At 49.0% G+C, this 17,436-nt stretch overlaps 1 long non-coding RNA gene across 1 annotated transcript in view; it reads right to left on the minus strand.

Moving 5' to 3' along the window:
• Nucleotides 1-9,941: 9,941 nt before the first annotated feature.
• Nucleotides 9,942-17,436, minus strand: part of LOC135455798 (uncharacterized) — a 58,489-nt gene continuing 50,994 nt past the window's right edge. Inside the window, exons 5-7 of the long non-coding RNA XR_010442394.1 lie at nucleotides 13,619-13,659; nucleotides 10,593-10,685; nucleotides 9,942-10,161 (exon numbers count right to left, since the gene is read on the minus strand). This is a non-coding gene — a long non-coding RNA (uncharacterized LOC135455798). The remainder of the gene's footprint in view (nucleotides 10,162-10,592; nucleotides 10,686-13,618; nucleotides 13,660-17,436) is intronic.

The following is a 17,436-nucleotide window of genomic DNA, read 5'->3' on the forward strand; positions in this document are numbered from 1 at the left end:
GTTGCTCCAAACGAGCTGCAGCTGCAGGGTCCTTAGTTGGGCAGCAGCTGTAGCTCGTGAAGGTAACTGAAATAAATAGAGGTGGGTCAAGAGCCCAAGGGGAGCCCCTGAGAAGACAGGAAGGACTGTGCGGCAGAGAATGGAGAAGAGCCCCAGCAGAGAGGCAAGCACAACACTGCAGCGAAGATTACAACAAGAAAACAGCAACAAACATCAAAGAGTCTGGATCAGAGAATCACAGAATCACCAGGGCTGGGAAAGACCTCAAGGTCATCCTTCACCAACCCAGCCCAGCACCCTGTTCAGCACCAACCCCTGTCCCAGGTGCCTCACCCACATGTTTTTGGAACACCTCCAGGGCTGGTGACTCCACCCTGCTGTGGGCAGCCTGTGCCAGGCCCTGAATGCCCTCTCAGTGATGAAATTTTCCTGATATCAAATTTAACTTCCCCTGGCACCATTCTGCCCTGAAGCTGGACACCCTCAGGACATGGCTGTAGGAGACCAGGAGAGGTTATGCTTTGTGGCATTCCAAGGCCTGAGAGCAGCTTCCCCACCCATATTTCCTTTGAGCTTTGCACCCCCAGAACACGGAACTAAATTTAAACAGCAAATACGAATACAAAATTTAAACAGCAAATACAAAATTGTTGCTTGAAAAGGTCTGTCAAGACTCCACTCTCCAAATCAGAGTTCAACCAAGTATCAACCTTGTATCAACTATCAGCCTCCACTGGAGAGTCTGAAGGTTTTTTCCTTCATTTTTTATCTTTTTTTTTTTCCACTTTCATTACATTCCTACCAAGAAAAAAAATAGCTTGAAACATTGTTACTAAATAGAGAAAAAGAACTAAAGGATATGTATCAGTATTGGGCAGAGGAGATCAGTTTGCATGTCTAATAGAAAAATTCTATTTTTGCCCATTCCAGTGGAGTTCTGTGAACAGCACACACACACACTTTTCAAGTGCTAGCCAAAATAATTACTTCTCTCCTTCTGTGGGGGGAAAAAAATCCACTAAATCATGAATATTCAATGGATTGGCTAATGACATAGTAATGCTTTAGCTGAAATCTTTGCTCCTTAAAATACAGCCAACACGAGCTGCCAGTTAGAAGAAGAATTAAAAATACAAAAATAACTTGATCTGCAGAAGCTATCACCCCCCAATTGCTTCAGGAGAGTGTGATGGTAGCATGATACCATGACAGATCTGGGGCAGACTGTCTTCACAATCTGGGAGATGTAAAACAGGCAGGAAAAAATAGTTTCTGTTACTCACTGGAGCTTCTGTCAGTGCTGGGGGCTCTCCAGGGCCAAGGTGCCTTCCCCCAGCACCAGCTGGGTGCTCACCCACATGATCCCAGGGTGCACCCAGTTACATTTCCAGCCTTTACCACCAGCTCTAAGGAATGGGGGAAAAAAATTTTGGGTCTATTAGCTAAATTTCTTTGAATTGCTTAAATGAGCATTTCCACAACCAAATCCTTGTATGAATATAGTGATCTGAAAAGAAAAAAAAAAAAACACACAACCAAAAAAAACCACCCCAAACAGCCAAACAAAAACCTGCAGAAAAGGTTCCATTTAAAGCCAATTTTGTTTCCTCAAAGTCTGAGAGTTTTGCCCGGAGTGCTGTGAGTACAACTGGGTTATTTCTTTGCTTTCAGGTGGTGCTTGGGAGTTGCATCTTCCCTTTTTTCTCTCAGAGTTTTAAGAATTCCTGATTATTCAGCCTCAATTTTGTTGCTTTGCCATCCAAACCTCCTCTGAGGAAGGTGCATGTTCATCAGGCAGATGAATTTAAGCCTCTGTGTTGCCCATGAATTCTTTGGTTTTCCCACTGCAGTTTTCTCCATGTGGAATCTGCTCCCTGCAAGGGTCACCAACATCACTGTGGGGCCTGGGCTGGTGAAAGGAGTAAAACTTGTATAGAAAGATTTTTTATTATTTTCAGAAGCCAATATTCTGAAGTTGATGGCTCACTCTGCTCTCTCTGAGCCATTTCTGACATACTTCAGGCACATATTTAACATCAAGGAGTGAACCCCTTATCCCCAGCCTTAACTTTGTCCTCCACTATGGGAACAGCTAATGCACAAAAGTAACTTTCCTCAGTGTTATCTTCAAAGTTGGGAACACATTTAGTTGCACATTACAATAACTCCATTCATATTTCATGAATTTTTAAGTTCAGCCTGTGAGCATGGACAGCTCATCACTGATACATCAGGAAAATGCTGTGAAAAAACAAGAAACTTATTGTGCTTTTAGCATATGAGATTCCTGCATGGTTCCCTCAAGGATATTAAAAAGATCTGTGCTATGGTTATCAATAAATATCTTTCAGGATCAGCATTTATAAATCCTCTAGAATGGCTTCAGCTCTTGACTGACTTCAGAAATTAAGGAACTTACAAAAAGCAAAATCGTAGCTTAAAGTCAACTACTCTTCAGTTTTGCTGCTTTGAACTTCAATATTCATCTTGATGACCAGAACTTTATTCTTAAATAATTTTATTATTACAGCTGGTTTGAAAAGCTTCAGCTTATTTCTTGAAAAATAGGGGGAAAGGGAGAAAAGAAAGAGTAGCAAATTTATTGAAATTTTGATAAATCACTGAAAAATCAGAAAATCCATTTTAAATATTGATTCCTTGTGTCATTAGAAAATAAATTCTCACTTATTTCTTTTTTATTACAGAAGGTACTTACATGGCCTAAGTTATTTCAGCACATAATCATCAACCAACAGTCCTTGAGCCAGGGAATGTCCTTTGCTGGTTTGCTACACCAGCAAACAAAAAAGATATCTGAAGACCTTTGAAAAAACCACAGAATCACAGAATGGTTTGGGTTGGAAGGGACCTCAAAGCCCATCCAGTGCCACCCCTGCCATGGCAGGGACCCCTCCCACTGTCCCAGGTGCTCCCAGCCCTGTCCAGCCTGGCCTTGGGCACTGCCAGGGATCCAGGGGCAGCCCCAGCTGCTCTGGGCACCCTGTGCCAGGGCCTGCCCACCCTCACAGGGAACAATTCCTGATTCCCAACATCCCATCCAGCCCTGCCCTCTGGCACTGGGAGCCATTCCCTGGGGTTTAAATTCCCAAGGAAACCAAGAGATGACACAAAGGACTCGGCCAGCACCGAAGCCTTTAGGAGCCTTCAGGACAAGAGGTGAGTTTGTCACCAGACTGCACTATGGCCACGCCTGTGGGGAGCAGGGAAATGCTGAGAGATCCCAAAGTCAAACTGCAAATCCCTGTTCCTATTAACATCCTGACTGCCTTTCCATGACTGTCACAAGTGCAGGGACAGTGCAGGGCAGGGAAATGCTGAGGATCCCAGTCAAACTGCATCCTCTTCCTATTAACATCCTGACTGCCTTTCCATGACTGTCACAAGTGCAGGTCTGACACTGCAGCCAAGACAAAGCCCAGGACTCAGTATCCAGACAAAGCCCAGAAATCAGTTTGCCTGGATGGAGAAGCCCTCTTAGGGCTCAGCTGTTTCCCCAAATCCTGCTCTTACTTCCTGTGGCCATCTGGCCTCTCCCACCTCAGAGGAGAGCCCACAAATGGAGCATCCCCTCTTGGCTGCTGCTGGAGCCTGGCTCTGACTTTCTGGATGCTACAACTCCTGCTCAAGGGGGACAACTTATCCCCTGACTTAGACCAAGTTCTCAGCTTAGGGACAAGGCTCAAAGCCTTTCCTGAACCCTCCATGGCTCTGCCCATGCTCCTGCTCCCCCCAGCAGGGCCATGCTGGGCAGGATGAGAGCCCAAAGTCACAGAGACTTCACTGAAGGTACAAATCCAAGGCTTGGCCATGGTGCAGCCATAGATGCCAATGGAAAACTGACCCTCTGCTTTTATTATATTCAAATCTCAGCACTGATTGTTTTGACCACACACTCCCAAAAAACTCACTTCCTTTTCAAACCAGGACAATAAGGAGTAAAAGAAGGGGTTCAGTCTTCCATATGTTCTCCAGGCAGTGCCACATGTGACAGAGGAAACACAAGAGGTTCAACTGTGTTTCCTGGGGAAGCCTATGGCACAAGAGGGACTCTTCTTGATGAACTGAGAATTGATGATCTAAAGGGTTGTGATTAACTGAGAGTTGATTATCTGAGGAATGGTAACTTGATTGAGAATCCAAGGTTTTGTCTCACTGTGCTTTGTTGGAAATTTGCTGGGGAGAGGAGGAGTGTTTTTGGAAGGTTTTCATTTTGAGTTCTTTGTGTGTGTTTCTTTTACATGTTGTAAGTTAATAAAGTTTTTTTCCCTGTATTCCTAAGCTGGAGCCTGCTTTGCTCTATTTCTGGTCACATCTCCCAGCAGACATTAAGGAGAATATATTTTCATGGGGGCACTGGCATTGCACCAGCATCAAACCATGACACTTATCCATGAGAGCCCTCCATGTGTCAATCTCAAAATACAGACAGTGTTGTATTAAAGAAAGCAAATTAAAAGAAAAAAAATAAAAAACAACAACAAACCTGTGACTTTTACAAGCCACTGTGCACAAATCGCTGCCTGTTTATGATCTTTTCATGTAATTCTTCTTTTGTAGTACTCAGATGTCTCTTGCACTGTGCTTAAACTGTGTCCCAGCCATGCCAGGGCAGTGTTTATCCTGCTGTGGTTCTGAATGGTGGGATGGCCATCTGCAAATAATTCACTGCTTTAACCCAAAAAATTTAAACTTCCCAATAAAGAGGAACCACAGATGGCAACAACTGCTTGATAAATGCCAGTGTGAACTGCATCACACTGATTAAACATCATTGATTGACATCAATAAATTCTTGCTAGAGAATTTAGAACATGCTTCTCATAAAAATTTCAAGAGGTCTGCATCCCAGCAAAAACAATAATTCAAAGTAGTTCTTAATGCTTAGAAAATCAAGTAGGTCAAGGAACAGACATATATGTGTTTACACTCTGAATTAAACAACTGAACTTCCCTCTCAGGCAGCTTTTTGTTTTATTTTGGGAATCTGTATATGAACTCTCTTCCCAGTTCCCAAAACACACCAAGTGTCTGTCTCAGTAAAACCTCACAGGTGCTGTGTATCCTTGTGGAGTTCAATGAAAGGTACAGGGAGAAAAACAAAACCAAATTGGATTTTGTCTCAGATTTGCTCTTGATTCATTGGGTGTCTCCAGACAGAATGCCCAGAGCTGAGTTTTTAGGGAAGTCATAGAATCATAGCATGGCTTGGGTTGGAGAGAACCTTAAAGCCCTTCTTGTTCCAGCCCTGCCATGGCAAGGACACCTTCCACCATCCCAGGCTGCTCCAAGCCCCAAAGTCAAACCTGGCCTTGGGCACTGCCAGGGATCCAGGGGCAGCCCCAGCTGCTCTGGCACCCTGTGCCAGGGACCTGCAAAACCTCTCTGCCCACCTTCCCTGTCAGCTCTCTCAGCCTTTCCTCAGAGAGGAGCTTCAACCTTCCCCCCTCTGATCATCTTGTCCATCTCCTCATGGGTCAAATATGCAGACACTCAACTGAAGTTCCAGAGTGGCTGAACAGCCTGAACTCCTCAGCTCAGCACTGGTACAGAAACAGTGGTACAGAAACAGTACCAGCCACAGGTGAGAGGTTGGTTTGGAAGGTGGGCTCCACAGAAGTGCCAATCCCACTGGGGAAGCCCCCTGAGGAAGCTATTTTGAGGTAGAAATCTCCTTTTTACTGCAAATATTCTCAGCTGGGGAGTTATTCACAGAGAACCCTGTCTGCTCCTTTGTTTAATGTTTAGGTGGAGCTGCAGTAGGAGATGAGGGACAAAACAGAGCAGAGTTTTGGCTGGGAGGACAAACCAGGGGAGGCTGAGCCTGCTCTGCTCCCACCAGGCACTGGATGCTGGAGCTGCAAAGGAAAGCAGATCCCAAGGCTCAGTCACACCTGTCACTCCCTCCATCAGATGAAAACTGGTGCCCTGCACAGGCTGTGATTTCTCCCCCAGCACAAAAACACCATTCAGTGTTCAGCACCTTCAAGCACCATTCAGTGACCAGGCCCAGCCCACCATGTCCCAGTTACAGACACAAACATCTCCAGCCCCATCGAACAGCTGAGCCTTGGTACCTCACCAGTACAAATTGGCTGGTTTTGTATAGCCTGAGCAGTTACTCAGCTACCCTGAAGGGATTGTTCTTAGCTTTGAAGATTGCTGCTTTCATTGCAGAAGAATGGCCAGAAAGATTTTCCATTTTCTTTCCAACAATAGCATTTGTTGTGGGGGAAGGATATGACATCTTTAAGGAGGCAGGGAGAGAAAATGATGTGCTAGACCCTGCCTCAGAAATACTTCTCCTGGAAGGATATACATTTGCATCTAGGGCTGAAGGTCTCATAGAGTAGCTTTTAAAGGGAAAAAGCTGTGCTGAGCCCATCCACTTCTCCCTCCTCTGGTCTATCTCATCGCAGCACTTGGGTGTTTCCCTTTTTCCCCATGCAAAAGAGGAATAAAGTATTATGGAGAGATTCATCCCAGTCGTGCCCACAGTTTGCAAAGGTGCACAAAGCAGGGGTGTCCTGAGCCTGCCCTCCCCCAGCACTGCTCTGCCTTTGCCTTGCCCTGCAGAAACCACCTGGGAGCAATGGATGCACTCCCAAAGTCCTGCTTCTGCACTGCCTCCAATCCCAGAACACAGAAGAGAATCCCAGGATGGTTTGGGTGGGAAGGGACCTCAAAGCCCACCCAGTGCCACCCCTGCCATGGCAGGGACACCTCCCACTGTCCCAGGCTGCTCCCAGCCCTGTCCAGCCTGGCCTTGGGCACTGCCAGGGATCCAGGGGCAGCCACAGCTGCTCTGGGCACCCTGTGCCAGGGCCTGACCACCCTCACAGGGAACAATTCCCAATATCCCATCCATCCCTGCCCTCTGGCAGTGGGAGCCATTCCCTGGGTCCTGTCTGTCCATCCCCTGTCCAAAGTCTCTCTGCAGTTCCCCTGGAGCTCCTTCAGGCCCTGCAAGGTCACAATTCAGTGACCCCAAAGCTTCTCCTGTCCAGGTGAGCATTCCCAGCTGTGCCAGCCTTTCCTCCCAGCAGAGCTGCTCCATCCCTCTGCCCATCCTGGAGCCTCCTCTGGGCTCCTCCAGCAGCTCCAGCTCCTGCCTGTGCTGGGCCAGGGCTGGGGCAGCTCTGCAGGTGGGGGCTCACTGGGCATGGGGGCACAATCCCCCTCCTCAATCTGCTGCCCACTCTGGTTTTGATCTCATCACATGAAGAAATCAGGACTGACTGACACCACTCCAATGGAGGCCATTCCTCAGTGCTGCTGCTGCCAAGGACGTGCTCAAGGTCTGGCAGTGACTTGGGCTCCCCCACTCTGGCTGTTCATTGTCTCAAGGCAAACACTCCTCCAGTACAGCAGCTCTGCAGCACTCAGAACCTTTGGCTGGCTGGCTCCTCAGCCTGTCTGGGCAAAGTGATTCCTCCTGCAGTCATTCCTGCAGTCATCCCTCCTCACTCCCCAGCACTTCAAAGGCCAACGGAACATCAGAGGGACACACTGCAGTGCTTTGTTTTCCTCTCTCCTTAACTGCTTTTTTAGCATTTTAAAACACAAAGCGCTCATGAAAGGTTGTAAAATTCCTCATAAAGTTGACTGTGCCACAGAATTATGGAATACCTCTTGGAACAATGGATAAAAGCTAATCTTGGATCTGTCACCAGAAAACACTAATATATTTCAAAAAGCTATTAGCCCTTAAACCAAAAGTAACACAGAATTTGATTTTGGGCAACAGGCTATAAACCACTGAAATTGTTTGGCAGCTCTGCATTGAAAGCAGGTGGAAAAAGCTCTAAGAGCCCTGGCATTTATTTTATTCAGCTATTTAAGGCATATTTTACATAGATTCCAAAACATGTGCATGAAAACTAACTAAGTAAGAATACTTGAAAACAACAGTGGATCAGTTGATTTACCACACGTTTTCAGGAAGCAGAACAACATTTGCTATGTTATGCAAGAAGTAAGTGAAAGGGTGTAAATATTACAGATGAAAAATAATAAACCATCAATAGCCTTTACAATTTTTACACCATCATATCTTTAAGGAGCTTTAGAGCCATCAGCTCTGACCATAACGTTCAGATGAGCAATATCCATTTGCTGGATGGAAACACTAAAGCTCAGCCATTAATCCTGAATGTCCTGGTCAGTTCCGAAGGGCTTTGAGACAGGAATGGCCAGGATGACCAAGGGTGGTGGGACAGGGAGGAAATATTTGGGGAATGCAGAGGGGAAATAGAGTTTGAGATTGCAGTATGAAAAGCTAAAGCCTAAGTGTGAACATATGTGAACCCTGGTCTTTATAATATGTGGTCTTGTCTTTGGTCTTGTGATTCACAGAACCCCAGGCTGGGCCAGGCTGGGCAGGGCACAGAGGGTCCCTGGTGGCACCTCCGTGCTCAGGCAGGGCCATCCCAGAGCACAGGGCACAGCATTGTGTGCACAGGGCTCTGCAGGATCCCCAGTGCTGAGGGAGACTCCAGCCCCTCCCTGGGCAGCCTGCTCAGGGCTGGGCACTGCCCAGGGCACAAGTTGTGCCTCCTGGGCAGGGGCAGTGCTGGGCTCAGGCCCTGCCCGTGGCTCTGGTGCCACTGCTGGGCCTGGAGCAGAGCCTGGGCCCTGCTCTGCCCCTCCCTGCACACAGGGACAGCCAGGCCTGAGGGCCCCTCTCAGCTGGGGCTCCTCTCCAGCCTGAGCAGCCGCAGCTCCCTCAGCCTTTGCTGGGCACAGAGATGCTCCAGGCCCTCCTCATCCTCACAGCCTGAGCTGGCCCTGCTGCAGGAGCTGCTGTCCCTGCTGTGCTGAGGATCCAGAGCTGGACACAGCACCCAGAGCTGCCCCCAGGGCTGGGAAGGCCACAAATGAGTGGGATGCTGGTCATGAAACAAAAAGGAGGACAAAGGTGCATTTTCTGGGAAAAATAAAAAGACATGGCAAGATCAGGCAGATACAAAAAGGCTTCAGATGAAGAGTGCAGGAGTTACCTTCTCACAGAGCAGAGATACTTTTGTCAAGTACTTTGAGAGAGGTGATCTTTAAGCTCTTCAAAGCCTCAAAGGAAGGGAAAACATGAGCAGCACTAAGGTGAGGAGTTTCAGGCATGTGGCTGAGTGCTGGGGCTGGAAATGGTTGAAGAATCCCAGCAGCACAGCCAGGACTGTGCACCAGCAGTGAGGCCATTCCAGTGTGTGTCTGTTTGGGGCCTGCACAGTGGATTTGCATTTTGTACAGAGAAATTACTACAGAAAGGCTAATTCTCAATAGAAAGGTATTTTTAGTATTTCTCTGGGAAATAACCTACAGGACATGAAATAGTTTTTTCCTTTAAAAGATACACTCATCTCAGAGCCTCTTAAGGAAGGGAGGTATCAGAATAATTAACCAGAGCATTGCTTCTCTTGTGTTCCTGCTTTGGCAAAAGCTGAGGCACACAATAAATTATCAGCACAGTGGTGCCTCTGATCAGAACACATTCAGGTCTGAGAGAAGGGAATGGAGCTGGGAAGGGCCTGGAGCCCCAGGAGCAGCTGAGGGAGCTGGGCAGGGGCTCAGCCTGGAGCAAAGGAGGCTCAGGGGGCCCTTGTGGCTCTGCACAGCTCCTGACAGGAGGGGACAGCCGGGGGGGTCGGGCTGTGCTCCAGGGAACAGGGACAGGAGCAGAGGGAACGGCCTCAGGCTGGGCCAGGGCAGCTCAGGGGGGACAGCAGCAGGAATTTCCCCATGGAAAGGGGGCTCAGCACTGGCACAGCTGCCCAGGGAGGTTTGGAGTGCCCATCCCTGGAAGTGCCCAAGGAAGGGCTGGAGGTGGCACTCAGAGCTCTGGGCTGGGCCAGTCACAGGTTGGACTTGCTGATCCTGGAGTTTTTTCCCCATCCTTAATGATTCTGGAATTCTGATTCACACGAGGCTTTGGTGTTTTCTTTCTGTCAATTAGACAGACATATCTATGAGAAAGCAGTGAATTCTACAATTTTCTCAAACCCATGCTGCAGTAATAAGGAAATTATGCCTCCAGACTCCTTTCATTCACAGGACTGAAAGCAGCACAGAGCTGACTCATTCCATGGGGCTCCACCAGCAGTCTAAAAATTTCCTACAGGAAGTTCTTGAGGTACAGAGGAGACAGTTCTGTGGGGGGAAAAAGGGAAAAAGAAAGGTTATTATGACCCACAGAGGTGATAGGAAATAAAGAGACACAAAACTCCCAAACACATCCCACCAGCAGCTTTCCAAACTGCTTTGCTCTCCCTGGGAAATGTTCCTCCATTTCCAGAAATCCCCCTGAACATTCACAGGGTTTGGAGATGCTGTTCACAACCCCCAGGGCAAATCCCAGCAGCTCCAGCAGCACAGCTCACAGAGGGTGTTTCTGTTCTACCTGCTCAGTGCCCTGCTGCTCAGACACAGGACACACCAAGGATTCTTTGGCATAATTCATAATTCTGGCCATCTCCACCTCTGACACTGCATTTTCTGGAGAGGGGAAGGGTGGCTGAAGGCAGGAAAAGGCTCCTGGAGAGCAGGGTGAACATGGCACAGCTCTGAGCACTCACACTCACCTGACTGGGGGAAGAAACCTCCTTTCCAACTGAACATTTGGCATCTTGCACAGGGAAATGCCACAGATGGATTCTTTCCTTCCTGTACCTAAACTGCACAAAGTAAAAACTGAGTAGGTCACTTTGAAATGATAGATATGCATATACATTAAATAAAAATAAAACAATGAGAAAAGCCCTGAGCTCAGTTTAGCCACTGAGCTGCCTGTGGTGGTTCAGTGTGGATGGAGGAGGAACCAGGGCTCACTGGCTCAGGACTGCACCCAGCACAGAGCTCTCACTGCCCAGGACTGGCAGCCACTCTGGGGCCACACAGAAATTATTCTGTGTCTGCCTGGAGACCTCTTGAGATAACTGAAATTAAGGACTTCAGGCCTGAAGCTTCCCAGTTACAGCTGCCAGTTGAAATCAGAATATTCTGAGAGAAAAGGGATCCCCAGGGATCACCCAGTCCAGCCCTGGCCCTGCCCAGACACCCCAACAATCCCAGCCTGGGCATCCCTGGAGCTCCTGGAGCTCTGGCAGCCTCGGGGCTGTGCCCATTCCCTGGGCAGTGCCCAGGACAGCCCTGGGGAAGTCAGTGATGCTGCTCATTTAGAGAAAATGTGCCTGACCAGGAAATGCTGGGAGAACTGGGATCTCAAAACTTGAGTTTTGGAATAAAGCTTTAGACCAGGGTTGGGGCAAGTTACTCAGATGGACAATTCAGTGAATAAAACATCATTTATTGGATTTAATTCTCACATTTACTTCTTACATTTTACTTCTTTAGTGTGGAGGATCTCAGTAGTGCACTGGGGACCTGGAGGCACATTGGAGCCTGTTACCCACCCTTGTGCAAATGGCCAGGGCAACACCTACCTCTGACTCAAACCCTTTTAAGCCCATATTTTTATTTTCACTACAGTGGCTCCCTGAGCTGGATCACTGCAGTGGCCAGTACAAACCTGTGAGCTGCCTTGCTGTTTATTCACTTCCATCTTGGCTTATGAGATCATTTATGATAAACAACTACAAGGTCTCAACATTAATTTGGACTACAAGTCTACCAGGGAACAAAATAAATTTTGACAGATACAAGCAATGACCCAAAAAGGGTTAATTGTAATTATGTTAATGTTTAATAAATGGTTATTCAAGTCCTACAATAATAACCTGATAGTCCTCCTTATAAAAATGACAATTCTCTACCTCATAATAACTAATTATATTTAAGCTATTCATGGCCATAATTTATCAATTATTCAGCTACTAGATTTCATATTAAAACATACTCCTAATGCAAAACAGCTTTCTGGAAAAATTCTGAGTGGGCAATCAAATGGCCACTCATGGGAAGCACAGCCTCTGTACATGGAATGGGGGTCTCAGGGGCGTCTGCAAATCACTGCAGAAAGAGTAGAATATTTCTGTATATTTGATTCTGCTGCCACTGCCTGAATCTCTCCTTTTTGATGCAGGGGTGCTGGAGAGGATCTGTTTTTCAGCTCTGCCTTGGGTGGGATAATGAAGGGTCTTTGAGCAGCATTAGCAGCAGGAAGGTTTACTGGCAGAGCTTCCAGCTTCTCTTGTAGGTGTAGCTTTAATCACTGGGGACTGTGCTCAGGCTGTTGATGTGGTATTTCTGAAGAAAAAGAGCTTTTGCTGCTCCTTTAAAGAGCTGCCAGGGCTTGCAGGATGATTATATCATATATATATTTATGTGTGTATATATAAGTATTCTGTTTAGAAAGAACATCTAGGTCATGTTTTCCATACTGATCTCCCTTCAATCTGCATCATCAAGGGCACTTTCAGAGAAGCAAGAGCCTTCTGAGGGATCTCTGCTGCTGCTGCTGCTGATTCCCCAGGCTGCAGTTTAACCCTCACTTGTGTTTGGGGTTTGACTGGGGATGGAGAGGCTGCAGGTGACTGATGGAGCCAATTCCAGCTGCCTCCAGACCCAGTGCAGGCCAAGGCCCAGCCCAGCAGGGACTGTGGCAGCACCTCTGGGGTAACTGAGATAAGAATGGAGGGAAAAAAACCCCAAACTGCCCCACTGCAGCTGGAGAAGGGAGGAGTGAGAATCTCTGAGAGAATGAACTCTGCAGGGACCAACGGCAGGGCTGAAGTTGCTCCAGGTGCTGGAGCTGAGGTTCCTCAAAGATGCCAGGGTGCAGCCCCTGGAGAGACACCTGAGGGCACAGGGAGCAGAGATCCCCCTGCAGGGCCTGGAGCAGCCCAGGGCAGAGCAGGGGGGGCTGAGGAGGCTGGCATCCATGGGAGAGAGGGCCCCAGGGACAGTTGTGCAGGGCCTGGGAGAGGGACCTCAGTGGGCACTCCTGAGGGACTGAGCCCAGGAAAGGATCCCCAAACAGCTCCTGAGGGACTGAGCCCATGGGAAATGGGATCCCAACAGCCTGAGGGACTGAGCCCATGAATGGGACCTGGCAGCTCCTGACTGGCATGGAATGGATCCTGGACAGTCTGAGGACTGAGCCCATGGAAATGGACCACATGGCAGTTCCTGAGGGACTGAGCCCATGGATAAAGGGACCCACACTGGGGCAGTTCCTGCAGAACTCTCCCCTGGGAGGGACCCCAGGCTGGGGCAGGGCAGAGGATGAGGAGCCCAAGGCCTCTGGAGGAAGGAGCAGCAGGGACAATGTGTGATGGGCTGACCACAGCCCCATTCCCATCACCCTGAGCCTCTGGGGAGGAGGGAGAACAGATGAGGAGGGAAGATGAGCCTGGGAAGAAAGGAGGGGTTTGGAGAAGGTGTTTTGAGATTTGGGTTTATTTCTCAGTTTGCTCCTGTGATGTGATGTGTTTGATAAATGGAACTGGCTTCCCCCAGCTGAGTGTGTTTGCCCATGGCAGCAGCTGGTGAGGGATCCCTCCCTGCCCTGATCCCTTTCCCTGTGTCCTGTGAGCCCTGCCCAGCTGAGCAGGCACTGACAGAGGGGCTGGGTGGGCCCAGGGTGACCCCAGCACAGCAGAGGGATCTTTTTTCACCTCCCCAGAACTAAACAACAGCATCAGCTTACCCAGGGGAGGAGTGGAATTTCATGGGAAGGCAAGAACAGCCCTGAAAGACAAACAAACAAAATATTTCATAAGGTGCCATTAATAAATGACAGATCAAAGAGATCTTTTTCCATATGCTTCCCATATGGACCCTCAATGAAAACCTCACTGGGCTGTGCAGTTGCTGGGCACAGGGAATGCTCAGAGGGAGTGCTGGAGGCTGGGGATGTACCATCCCTCACTTCAGCACAACCCTGGCTATAAAACCCAGCACTTTTATGGTGCATTAGATATAAGATACCCATGAACACAGCAAAAGCCATCACCCTCCACCCAGGATCTGCAGTTTGGTTATGGACTATCATTTGACATCTTTATTTACAACTCCAAGCTAGTGCTTTACCTGCTAAAGCCTATTTATATCCCTGGAACAGATCTCCAAGTAGCTGTTAGTGTGCATCTGAGCAGAATAGCAAAGCCTGGCCCTGGCTGAGTGCTAAGCCAGCATTCCCTGGTGGATCAGCTGTAACTGAGGTGCTCTACAAACGCAGCTGCAGCCTCAGCCCTCCCAGCCCTGCCCCACGGGCTCAGGGATCCCCATTCCAGCACCTGCTCTGCTCTGGGGCTGCACTTTGTGCTCCTGAGCATGCAGCACAAGGGACAGGGACCTTCCTGCCCAGAGCTGACCCTGCCCTGAGCTCTGCTGCCAAACACACCCTGATGTTCACACCATCACCCAGCCTTGCCAGTGCCCAGGTGTTCTCTGGACACCACAAATTAAAGGATTAACATCCAGATCTAAGGAATAACCTGGACAAAACAGAAAGGATTAAATCTGGATGAGTGGCTTTTCCCCACCACTGCCTCCTTGTAAAGCTCTGGTGGAGGTCAAGACAGTTTTCCAGCTGGATTTTTCCAGACCCTGCTCCATTATATTGTCACTATTTTCTCTATTATCTCTTTACCCTGTAAATATGGTTTCCACATGGCTCAAAGAACAACTACCAGAAGCCCTCCCTTTTCTCATTTATGCTCACCAGATGGATTTGGAGAAGAATGGCTGAGCCCAGCTCTGTCAGCAGCTCCCAGGGTGGACTCAGCCTGTGCTGCCCTTTCCCAGCATCCCAGAATGGTTTGGGTTGGAAGGGACCTTAAATCCCATTCAGTGCCACCCCTGCCATGGCAGGGACACCTCCCACTGTCCCAGGGTGTCCCAATGTCCAGCCTGGCCTTGGGCACTGCCAGGGATCCAGGGGCAGCCACAGCTGTGCCAGGGCCTGCCCACCCTCCCAGGGAACAATTCCTAATTCCCAATATCCCATCTAAGCCCATTATCCCCCAGTTTGAAGCCATTCCCCCTTGTCCTGTCACTCCAGACCCTTGTGAATTGTGTCTCTCCATCTTTCTTGTCAGCTCCTTCAGGAATCAAACCTGAGGGATTTTATTTGTCTTGGCTGCAGATGCTCCACAGGGACAAGGTTGTTATTTAAATAACCAAACTCCAAAGCATTTTCTGGGTGATTTTCTTCTGTTTGTTTAATTGACAAGTCCCTTATTATATATACAGTTTTAAAAGTGATACTGACAGGCTTCAGGAAGCACTGGGCAAAGCAAAACAATAAATCTGTAATGGAAAAAAGGATACTTTACAGAGATGACAAATTAGGGTGAAAAATGCTCAGATTGCACAAAGTGCTTTCTGGGGAAGTTTAAGTTTATTGTACTATTTACAGCTTCTGAAAATGTGAGTCAGAGAAAGCTGCATTCTCCTCTCCCCAGGCTGCTTTTACTGATGGGGATCCTGAGAGAGAATCTGGAATTGTGGTGTGAGGGCAGGGTGGGCTGTCCCTGCTCTGGGGAGGGGCAGGGGGAGCAGCAGGGACCCTGCAGGGCACAGAGCTGGCGAGTTTGGGCTTTCTGTGCCACCGAGGGGCAGCTGGGCAGGAGGGCGACAAACAGCAGCGCTGGGGACAGGGCACAGAGGCACTGGCAGGGTTGGTGGCACTGGGGGCACACCGGGGGCACTGGCAGAGCTGGTGGCACTGGGGACAGGGTGCAGTGGCACTGGCACAGTTGATGGCATTGGAGACAGGGCACAGTGGCACTGGCACGTTTGGTGGCACTGGGGACAGGGTTGGTGGCACTGGCACAGTTGATGGCATTGGGGACAGGGCACAGTGGCACTGGCATGTTTGGTGACACTGGGGACAAGACACAGTGGCACTGGCATGTTTGGTGGCACTGGGGACAAGGCACAATGTCACAGGCAGGGTTGGTGGCACTGGGGACAGGGCACAGTGGCACTGGCAGAGTTGGTGCACTGGGCACACTGGGGGCACAGGCAGAGTTGGTGGCACTGGGGATAGGGCACAGTGGCACAGGCAGAGTTGGTGGAACTGGGAACAAGGCACAGTGACACTGGCAGAGTTGGTGGCACTGGGGACAAGGCACAGTGGCACTGGCAGGGTTGGTGGCACTGGGGATAGGGCACAGTGGCACTGGCAGAGTTGGTGGCACTGAGGACAAGGCGCAGTGGCACTGGGGACACACTGGGGGCACACTGGGGGCACACTGGGTGCCTGGAGCAGCCTGGCAGCCACCAGGACAGGGATCCTGCAGGGCTGGCTCTGCACAGGGAGGAGAGGGCAGTGAAGCTCAGAGCAGGGTGACACAGGGACCTGGTGGCCCTGGCTGGGGCAGGACAGGGGCTGTGACATCCATCACAGCACTGCTGCTCACAGCTGCATTTCTTCACCTCTGTAACAATTCCTGCTAATTAATGCAAATTGGCTTTTTCCTGGTAAGTTCAGAGAAAAACGAGGTGAACCAGGGAACCTGACAGAGCAGTGTCACAAGCACTGACCCAGTTCTGTGTGAGAGGCAAGCAGAGGGGCAGGGGAAAGGTCCCCCAGCCATGGGGACACAGGTGACATCTCCTGCACCAACCTCCCACCGAGCTCTGGGGAGAGCTGCAGAGTGCAAGGTGAAAAATATTCAGGCATGAAAGAACTGGAGCCTCTTCATGGCACTCCCAGTGCTGCTGCACCTTTTTCCTTCCTCACGTTAAAACAAAAGGGTGGAATTGCCCTGAGCCAAACGTCTCCTGTGACAAAGACAAAGCTACAATCAAATACAATCTCTCCTCCAACTCAACATGAGAACTGAAATCACCTGGAACACTTGAGCTGAGAGCTGCAGCACAAGGAGATGATGTGCACTTAGAGAGGGCAGGTTGAGGCTACAGAAGGTTGGGTATTTCCTATTTCCCCTCTTGTGGAAATTGTTTTGCTGTGACTTGCCTACTCCTGAAAATACAGCATGAAGTTTGCTTTAGGAAGATGTTTGGTTTTCCTTGCAAATACCCTAAAAGAGCAGCACCATTAGAATTTTATCACTCTCTTTAGCTGTAGCCTTGTAAAAAATTAAATCCTGTCCATTGCCTTTTGTGATATCTGACTCTCCAATATTACAGCAGGAGTCTTTCAGAATGTAAAACAATGTTTCAGACATCACAGCTTGATACAATATTTGGATTTTTTTCTTGTGATGGCATCTGTGTGTTTACAAAGTGGCAATGCACCACAGTTCCCAAGGGAGCAAAACTTATTTCCTCAACTAATCTCTTTACTGAGGGAGCAGTGGAGACCTCAGCAAATTTGCTGAGCTATAAAAGCTTCTGTCCCTGGGACAAAGCACATCAAACCCTGACACACAAAATGCATTAGACAGAGGTGAGGGAAGCACCATCAGCCCTGCTGGCTCCCACAGTAAGAATGACAGAATCCCAGACTGGTTTGGGTTGGAAAGGGACCTCAAAGCCCACCCAGTGCCACCCCTG

The sequence above is a fragment of the Zonotrichia leucophrys genome, chromosome 19 (genome assembly GCF_028769735.1).
Source record: "Zonotrichia leucophrys gambelii isolate GWCS_2022_RI chromosome 19, RI_Zleu_2.0, whole genome shotgun sequence".
Lineage (NCBI taxonomy): Eukaryota > Metazoa > Chordata > Aves > Passeriformes > Passerellidae > Zonotrichia > Zonotrichia leucophrys.